This window comes from Callospermophilus lateralis, chromosome 15 (genome assembly GCF_048772815.1).
Source record: "Callospermophilus lateralis isolate mCalLat2 chromosome 15, mCalLat2.hap1, whole genome shotgun sequence".
NCBI lineage: Eukaryota > Metazoa > Chordata > Mammalia > Rodentia > Sciuridae > Callospermophilus > Callospermophilus lateralis.
The window spans coordinates 40,448,070-40,457,481 of record NC_135319.1 but is presented as its reverse complement, the minus strand read 5'-3'; the positions used below and the strand labels follow the sequence as shown (position 1 = coordinate 40,457,481).

At 39.9% G+C, this 9,412-nt stretch overlaps 1 non-coding gene across 1 annotated transcript; it reads right to left on the bottom strand.

Moving 5' to 3' along the window:
• Window positions 1–5,398: 5,398 nt before the first annotated feature.
• Window positions 5,399–5,480, bottom strand: Trnas-uga (transfer RNA serine (anticodon UGA)). The gene has a single exon. It is a non-coding gene; the product is annotated as a tRNA-Ser (tRNA).
• Between the last annotated feature and the right edge of the window lie 3,932 nt (window positions 5,481–9,412).

The following is a 9,412-nucleotide window of genomic DNA, read 5'->3' as shown; positions in this document are numbered from 1 at the left end:
CTCCCAAAGTCTTTGCAGAAAAATGTGACGCAGGAAGTTTTATTATGGTAAAAATTAAAAGAATGACAGGGCTCTGAGATCCCCTCCAGCAGATTGGAGCTGGGCCCCATCTTAGCATCTGAGAAGCCTGCCAAGTTCAGTTACTTCTCCATCCTTATCATCAGGGAGCAGAGAGCATCAAGGGCATCAAGCCCTGGGACACATTCACTGTCACTAGAGACTTCTAAATGGCCTTGAGATACCAATAAAGCCCCAGCCTTGTTTACCAGACAAAGCAGGAAAGGTAAATCTAAGTGCATCAGGTTTACATTGTTTGCTTGATGGATGGACTGTACTTCCGGAGATTTAACCCAATGCCTTGCACCATGTTGGGCATGTGCTCTACCACTGAGTTCTTTGAACCCTGAGAGATTATTCTTAGTCCTAAGTAGATGTGTGGGAGAGTGAGAAGGAAGTAGGAATAATTCATTTCCTGAAGCATCTGGAGCTTGTGCGGGCTTGACCATTCAACTTCATGAAGGTTGGGAAGGAAGCGAGACATTGGAACAAGAGCTGAGATCTCAGTTTTCTCTATCCGTGCTTCAGCTAGAACAGGTCATCTGTTTTACCTGAAAATTCCAGCCTCAGAACTTCCATTTCTCCAACCTCCTCAGGAGCAGAGACTTAGGTAATGTCATTAATTGTTTGCACTCTAGTATTCAGAGAGGGTCTGAGACCAGATATACTCAGGGACAATTAGGGACAATTGGGCACATCCGGGAACAAGACATCCAGAAGTGAGAATTTCCTCCAGAGGGAAATTGAAACACAAGCTGTACATATGTCATAGACCAGCCTTGTCTCTCATTTCCTTTTTCCACAGCCTTACTACACAACAAGATCTCTACTAATGAAACCTCCAGAGATTAAGCTCCCTTTCAGTGAACATGTTAAAATAGTAGCCTCATAAATCATGCTAAACCATGCTGGGATATTTCAGGTGGTTCTGGTGCAACAGTCCTGTTGATCTATGCAATCAGGGCACACATATGTTCAGGCACAGTTTTGCTTCATCCCTCAATGTTTAAGGAAATAGAGTAGTCTACTCTCTCTCATTGGAGACTTTACCTCCCTCCTCTTTAGGTTTTCCAATACCTCTTGCTCTCTGACTCTCACAATTACAAAATTCATTCAACAAAATTATTTATTGAGGGTCTACTAAATATTGGATAATAGAATTTATAGGTTACCTCCTCCCCCTATGCACACATGGAGAAAAGCAAGAGTCATATTAATGTCTAATGAAGTATGATGAACGTTTTTAAGATGAAGAATAAAATGTTATGAAATCACATCATAAGGGGGCCTGACCAATTTGATAAGGAGGATGACATTGGAACATGTATAAAATTTCTAAGGTGGAAAAGAATTTGGTGTCTTCAAGGAACTAAAAGAAGGATTGGCAGTGGTGGTGCACACCTGCAATCCCAGTGATTCAGGAGGCCGAGGCAGAAGGATTCCTAGTTCTAGGCAACTTAGTAAGACCCTGAGTCAAAATATAAGGGCTGAGGGTGTAGGTTGGTGGGAGAGGGCCTCTGGGTTAAATCTTCAGTACAGGGGTTTGGAGGGGAAAGGAACTAAATATGACTAGAGAATGACAAGGAGAGCCCCAGCAAGGGTGCCATGAAAGCACTGCAGGGTCATGCTAATGATTTTAATATTTATTAGAAGAACATATGAGAATTCCTAAGTTTTCAAGAAGAGGGTTAACAGACTAAATGTACATTTTTAAAGAGCAGGTAGGAGGGGAGTGGGTGGAGGAGACAATTAGGAGGTTGAGAAATAGTTGAGGTGAGAGATAGTATTGATTTAGACTGAGTGGTAGGGTAGATACAGAATAAAGTGAATTTGCAGCACCTTTGGGATAGACTCAGTGGCACTGGGGTTGGATAAGTAATGGGATGAGGGAGGCTGGGATAGCAAGTAAGTGGTTTTTCATTTTGTATGATTGGGGTGTGGATAGATTGCAGTTTCATATCTAGACTCAAAAGGAGAGCAAGTCCCCTAAATAGGAAGGGGTTTCCAATTCTGGGCAGCTCTTGTCTGTTAATGAAGAGACAGGAGTGAAGGCAAGAGAAGAAAGATATTATAGGTAGTTGTATGTGAATATGTAGAAAAGGTTGAAAGGCAAGAGCTGGCAAGTAGTGCGGGAAGGCCTGCCAATAACTTAGAGGAAAAAAAAAAAGGGAGGAAGAAAGGTTGGAAAGGCAGGCCCAGACTGTCTTTGAAGTTCCTATGCTTATAAAAGTTTTCATTTTCCCGTTACAGGAGTAGGCCACTCAGTAACATCTACCTTTCTTCTTTACAAATGGAATTTCAGTTTTGATTTGAGTAGCAACACAGCCAGCTAAAAACACCTCCCAGAATTTCTTGTAGATACAAGTAACCCTATTACATAGTTTGGGTAGATGAGACATAATATGAAGGTTCTTGCCTTTATCCTTCTATCTGAAGATGAAGCAGCCACATTGGAGCTGTGAGGCACAAGCAGGGGGCAGGATTTACGTATTTAAAAAGGCAAAGCACAAAGATGGAGAGCACTTTCTGTTCCATATCAGAATATCCTATCCCTGGATTTCTTTCTTTCTTTTTTTTTTGTAACAGGGATTGAACCCAGGGGTACTTGACCACTGAGTTACATCTACAACCCTTTTTATTTTATTTAAAATAATACTGTAGTTGTAGATGGCACAATATCTTTATTTTATTTATTTATATTTATGTGGTGCTGAGGATTGAACCCAGTGCTAGGCAAGTGCTCTACCACTGACCTACAACCCCAGTCCCCTTTATGTTGTTTCATTTTTTTTTAAAAGTATTTTTTGTTAGTTGTAGATGGACACAATATCTTTACTTTTATTTGTTTTTATGTGGTGCTGGGGAACTGAGCTACAGCCCCAGCCCTATTTTTTCATTTTTAGATAAGGTCTCACTAAGTAGCATAGGGCCTCATTAAGTTGCTGAGGTTGGCCTTGAACATGCAAACCTCCTGCCTCAGCTTCTGGGATTACAGGTGTGTGCCACAATACCTGGTTATATTTGCCTTTTTGATGGCATGTTTGGCACTTTTTTGCATTAACATTTCAAGACAGACTAAGACAGTCAAAAATTCTTAAAGTTTTTTTTTTTTTTTTTTTTTTTTTGGTACAGGGATTAAACTCAGGAACACTTACTTAATCACTGAACCACATCCGCAGCCCTTTTAGTATTTTATTTAGAGACAGGGTCTCACTGAGTTGCTTAGGGCCTTGCTAAATTGCTGAGACTGGCTTTGAACTTGTGATCCTTCTGTGTCAGCCTTCGAAGCTGCTGGGATTATAAGTGTACACCACCGCAACCAGCTAAAAATCCTTAAAAGTTTTATGCTGAAATAAATGAGAAGTTATATATTATTTCAGTCTGTTGGATCCAGATATGGTATTTGTCTCTTAGATTTCTTGAGATAAACCTCTATGTGTTTAAAATACTAGAGTTGGGTTTCTGTAATGCAGCTGATCCTTACTGATAAAAGGAAGGAGGACAGCTAGGAAATGATGGCAGTTACTATAAATGATATCAATGGAAGCAGAAGGGATGGGGATGCGAAGAGAGGATAGATTGAAGATTTAAAATGTGGTAAGTGTGTATGCTCAGCCAAGTCTTAAATGGAATGGAGCTGTACAACAGTAGCTTTCTGTCACTATAACAAAATAATTTTCTAAATGAAAAGGTTTATTTTGGGGACTGGGTTTGTGGCTCAGTGGCAGAGTGCTCGCCTAGCACATGCAAAGCCCTGGGTTCAATCCTCAGCACCACATAAAAATAAAATAAAGGTATTGTGTCCAACTACATCTCAAAAATAAAATTAAAAAAATTAAAAAAAAAGAACAGGTTTATTTGGCTCAAGGTTTTGGAGGTTCCAGTCTAAGATCAGGTGGATCCATAGCTTTGAGCCTCTGGTAGGGGTACCACATGGCAAAGGTGGGCAGCATGTGGCAGATCAAATTGCTCACTTTATGAACCAAGAAGCAAAAGAAACAGAGGAAGGGGCTGGGGTCTCACAGTTCCCTTGAAGTGTATACCTCCAATGACCTAAGAACATTCCATAAGTCTCTCTCTCCTAAAGGTTCCACCACCTCCTAATAGGATCACCTGGGACCAAACATTTAACACATGGACCTTTGGGGGACACTTATCCAAATATTGTAGGCTGAGTGGGTGGAATCCACTTTAGAGATCACAGAAAACTATCTCTATCCTAGAGACGTCAGAGAACAATACAAGAACATCTAGGAAGCATAATGAACATGGTGAAAGGGGGTGAAAGAAAAGAGGAAGAGCAACTGGAGCCTGTGCAACACTGGCAGGATTATTTTAGAGATGGTGAAACTATTGTATACTATTTTAGTACTATGCAGGTTAAGTATGGCCCAGCATCAGGATATTTGCAGGGTTTTATAAGCCATTCCTATTTCTAACTTTAGGAAATTGATGTTTTTCCAAAGTGTCATGCCAACTGAAACATCAAATAAACCTTGAACAGTGAAGCGGGGTGGAAAAAAAAGAGGAAGCCTGACCTTACGATTCAACTTTTTTATTTAAAACACAACCGGGTTAATATGAAGATTTTAGAAAATTCACTTAAGCACAACTATCTATTAAGAAAATTAAAATCCTCTCAAATCCTACCACTCAGAGATAACAATCCTACTAACGTTTTGGTGTGTTTCTTCCCAGCCTCCATTCATTTTCTCTTTTTTGCTAACTTTTTTTTCCATTTCCCCCATGCCAGTATAAAAATGAATTGCTTAACAAAAATGTAGTCATATTCTGTTTTGTAATCTGTCCGACTTTTGCATTTGGCAATGCATGCTGCAGGCCTTCCCACATCATGAAATCATTTTAATGGCTACGTGTGTAGTGTTGCATTATGTGGATGCGTTTATCATGTTTTGTAAGTAGAAGTTTAAATTTTAAAAATTAGCATCACTTTTAGATATGGTTGGGGAACCACTGGAGGTGATGATTCTGAGATGGAAGGATAGGTAGCATAGCTTTGCCCTTAGTTTTAGTGAGATGATAGTTTTTTCAGGCTGAGGAAGCCTGCAACTTCAACCAATGATTATATGCATTTTATTTCTATTTTGTGAACCTGCCCTTCATACTGAGCATCAGGATTCTAAAACTGCTCCCTTGCCTTTTAGGGTAGAGAAAGACTTCTTTCCTTGATAAAATAGAGTACTCTCCGGCAGTATTTATTGGCTTTTCTTTCGGCTTGGTAAAGCACTCAGCAAAAGCAGGTATAGGACACACAGCAAGGAGGGTAAGGCCGATCCTTGGTAGGTGCTATTAAAAGCTAAAAACTAGAAGCACCCGCTTCCGCAGCGAGCAGGGTTCGAACCTGCGCGGGGAGACCCCATTGGATTTCAAGTCCAACGCCTTAACCACTCGGCCATCGCTGCCACAGGGACAAGAGAAAGGCGGAGACACTTTAGTATAACAACCACTGCGCTCGCGCCAGACCCGGGAATGGGCGGAGCCTGCAACCGCCCTAAACTTCTCTCTGAGGCGACTGGGGCAAAAGGTTCGGGTTGCCTCCTTGACCGTGTAGATGTGAAGAAATAATGGAAATACCCTTCAGTAGAGGTATACGCAGGTCTTTAAAACCCTTCCCTTAGCTGCGTTCCGAAAATCTCAACCTAACCTGGTTTCTGGTCGCTGATTAGGTTTTTGCCCTCCCGCTTCCTCGTTGACTCTCTGAGATTCCTGTGAAACAAACATCACTCGCCTTCCGTGTAGCGGGCCCGCGCTATCGAAAATGTCTGCCTTTCTGTGAGGAATGCGCCTTTTTGGCGGCTCTCTCCTCGGGAGGCAGGGTCGCCTTCTGAACTCTAGTTCCTGCAATCTGGGGAGGGAAGCGTGAGGACTCAAAATTCTCCTCGTAAGCTGGCCCCTCCCCGATTTCTGCTCAAGCAGCCCATCTCCCATTTTCATCTCTCTAAAGGTTTCATCTCCACAACTGGGAGAGTGTGGCCTCCGCTCTCTCAGGAGACAGATATCCTTGGAATAGTTTGAGAACCAAGTTCCGCGCATTAGATCTGCATTCATTACCTTTAAATGCCATTCGTTTCCTCCCTCGTTAAGTTTGGCTACTGCCCTGGGTGCTTTATTTGTGTTATCTAGTTAAAGCTCTCAGAAAGGAGGAGTTCTGCACTCTCCTCGCCCGCTTCCTGGGGACCCGGGCAGCCGGGAGCCGCGGGAGGAGGTGCCGCCGATCCCAGGGCGCATGCGCAGCTCCTGCCCGCGGCTCTTACTAGTTTAAAACTGCTTCAATGTTACCGGAAAGGTCAGCGTCCTCCTCCTCAAGGTACCTTAGGCAAATCCTTGATCTCGGGAATCCCCGATTTAAGTGCTCTCCCTTAATATGTGTTCACATCTATTTTTCTTGAGATTTTTTGATACCATTTCTCTTCACTAAATAAGGTGAAGTGCCTAAACCCCATTTATTGTGCAAGGGGAGCACTAAACTTGAGAATGGTAAGGGCTAATTTTATCTAATTTGAGATTATTCTTTTAGGGATTAATTTGGCAAGAGCTACACAAGTGGTCCCATTTTCTCCATGGGTACTGCAAGAGAGCAAAGTCATTCCCAACATTCCCAGGCATAAGATTTATCCTGTCCATGAGATTCACTGGCATTTTTTTTTTTCCCAATAGATACTGCTCAAGAAGAAAAATATTTTTGTCTTTTTATGTTCTTAGATTCTCTGTGTGCTCTGAAATAATCTAGAACGTAATCTCATCATTTTATTAGTTGTATCTTGATAATTTTCCTCTTATTTATTTATTTTTTTGCTTTCTTTCTATGCAGTTAAAAGATAATAGTATTTACTGAAAGCTCTTTTTGTTCCTTAACCTCCCCTTCCCCTTTTAAAACATATTTTTTTTGTTGTTTTGGGAATTTTATTTTTAAAAAATGTATTATTTTTTTTTTCATTTGTTCTACTTAGTTGTACATGACAGCAGAATGCATTTCAGTTCATCATACACAAATGGAGCGCAACATTTCAATTCTCTGGTTGTACTCAATGTAGAAACACACCATTCCTGCAATCATACAGGAACCTAGGATAATGATGTGCATCTCATTCCATCATCTTTCCTACTTCCAGGACTCCTCCCCACCCTCCCCTTCGCCCAATCCCATTCTTCCCATATGTCCCCTGCCCCCTTACCCTCAACCATCATGGATCAGCATCCAGTAATCAGAGAAAACATACGGCCTTTAGTTTTTTGGGATTGGCTTATTTGGCTTACCATGATATTCTCAAACTCCATCCATTTACCTGCATATGCCATAATTTTATTTTTGTTTAATGCATTAAAATATAATATTCCATTGTGTATATATACCAGTTTCTTTATCCATTGATCTACAAAACATCTTTCATTTGTTTAAAAGGAAATAATTATGTTTCAAAATTTTTCCATTAGAACTTTTACTGAGGGATTTTTTTTTTTTTTGAGGAAAGCAAGATTGAAGAGAAAAGGATTATAAAGTTAGTGTGTATTTAATGAGAACAATCTTGAATGAAATTTCTTTGCAACAATTCAAAAGTGAAATATTTATACTTAATATTTAATTTTCAGTTTGTTTGAGTTAATGTAGGCTTTAAATAAAGAGATTGCTTTATCCCTCCTGATTGATTATATTAAATGGCCCAAGGGATCAAAATTATTATAGACCTCCACCCTTGAATGAATTTCCAAATGAATTCTTTTAAATTTGATGTTGGTCTTTAGCATTGTCATTTAATACAACAAACAGAGAATTAGGGAATTAGAAGCACAAAAAAAAAAATGTTCCAAAATGGTTATAATATAAATATAATTCATGGCAATATCAGTGTAAAACATTGGTTTGCAGTTATGTAAATTTCAGTTTGTAGAGGTCCCCTGGTGATGCGCATGGCTTACTCCTTTCTGGCTCCCCTTCTATTCTTTTATGTGGTGATTTTTAGACTTTAGGGTATGGAAGGCCAATATTGTGTGACTTTCTCAGAAAAGCTTTTTTGATGCCACTTTCAGATGTAGAAACTAGGAAGTATGGGATATGTAATTGGAATCAGTTCCTTTATAGCAAATCAGTACTTTATTTTGAATTATTTTGCTGGACTTTTGGGGGGCACTTTATAAAAGCCTAAAAGTTTGATGCATTGAAAACTAGTTTAATTCTTTCATGTATAGACAAAAAACTGTGACCCATGGGTTGTTTACCCAAGCAGAGCTAATTAGTGGCAGATTCAGAGTTACAACATATAATATTAGCCTAATGTTCTCATTAGACTTTTTTGCCTACACAAGTTGTTAGTCTCTGGTGCAGTGTCACACAAATCACTGTTATAAAGACACTTCTGTGTCTATATAACAGTAGACAAATGCAATAGTAGGGGAGAGTTATGAGTTGAATGTTGACATATCAGATGTCAGAGAATATATTATGATGGATAGTTTTTAGTCATCTTTATTCAGCTTGGTCCTCCCAACTGATAATGACACCTCAATTATATTTAAAGAGAACCATCCCTTCCAATTGAATGAAAACTCACTTCAGCTATTATTCAAGGTATCCCAGCTTCTTCTGTCCAAGGAATAGACTTCTGACTTGTATTAGTTTTCTCTTGCTATATAAGAAATTACCATAAATTTAGTGACTTAAAACAACACAGATTTATTATCTCATAGTTTTCGTAGGTTACAGTTTTTATGTACTCATGGGTTGACTGAGTCTTCTGTTCAAGGACTCACCAGGTCTGAAGGTGGTGACTGAGGTTTCAATCTCATCTGAGACTCTGGGTCCTCTTCTAAACAACTAGTAGTTGGCAGAATTAATTTCTGCAGTTGTCAGACTTGCTGGCTGGTAGTGTGTGTTTGAGACAGAGAAAGAGAGAGAGAGAGAGAGAGAGAGAGAGAGAGAGAGAGAGAGAGAGAGTGTGTGTGTGTGTGTGTGGGGGGCGCATTCCCAGCACCTAAAGGCTGACCACTGTTCCTTGTCACAAGGTCCTCTCCACAACATGGCACTTTAGAGAATTTCTCCTGGTGACCGTGAAGAAATATATTACAGTGGAAATTTATATAAAATCATGGAAATGACTATTCCATCATATTCACAAGTCTTGTCCAAGTAAGGGGGACTGTATAGGTGATAACAGTGGGAGTGGGAATCATGGAGACCATCTTAGAATCTTGCCTACCATATACCTCTAGACTCAAAATCCCTGGTCTCTTGTTTTTACAATTATATTATCTTGGAAACCCCATACGTATACTCACATACATAGTAATCACTGAGTGCTGATCAGAATCTAGTCAATTTGACTTAGTTGCCTTATGT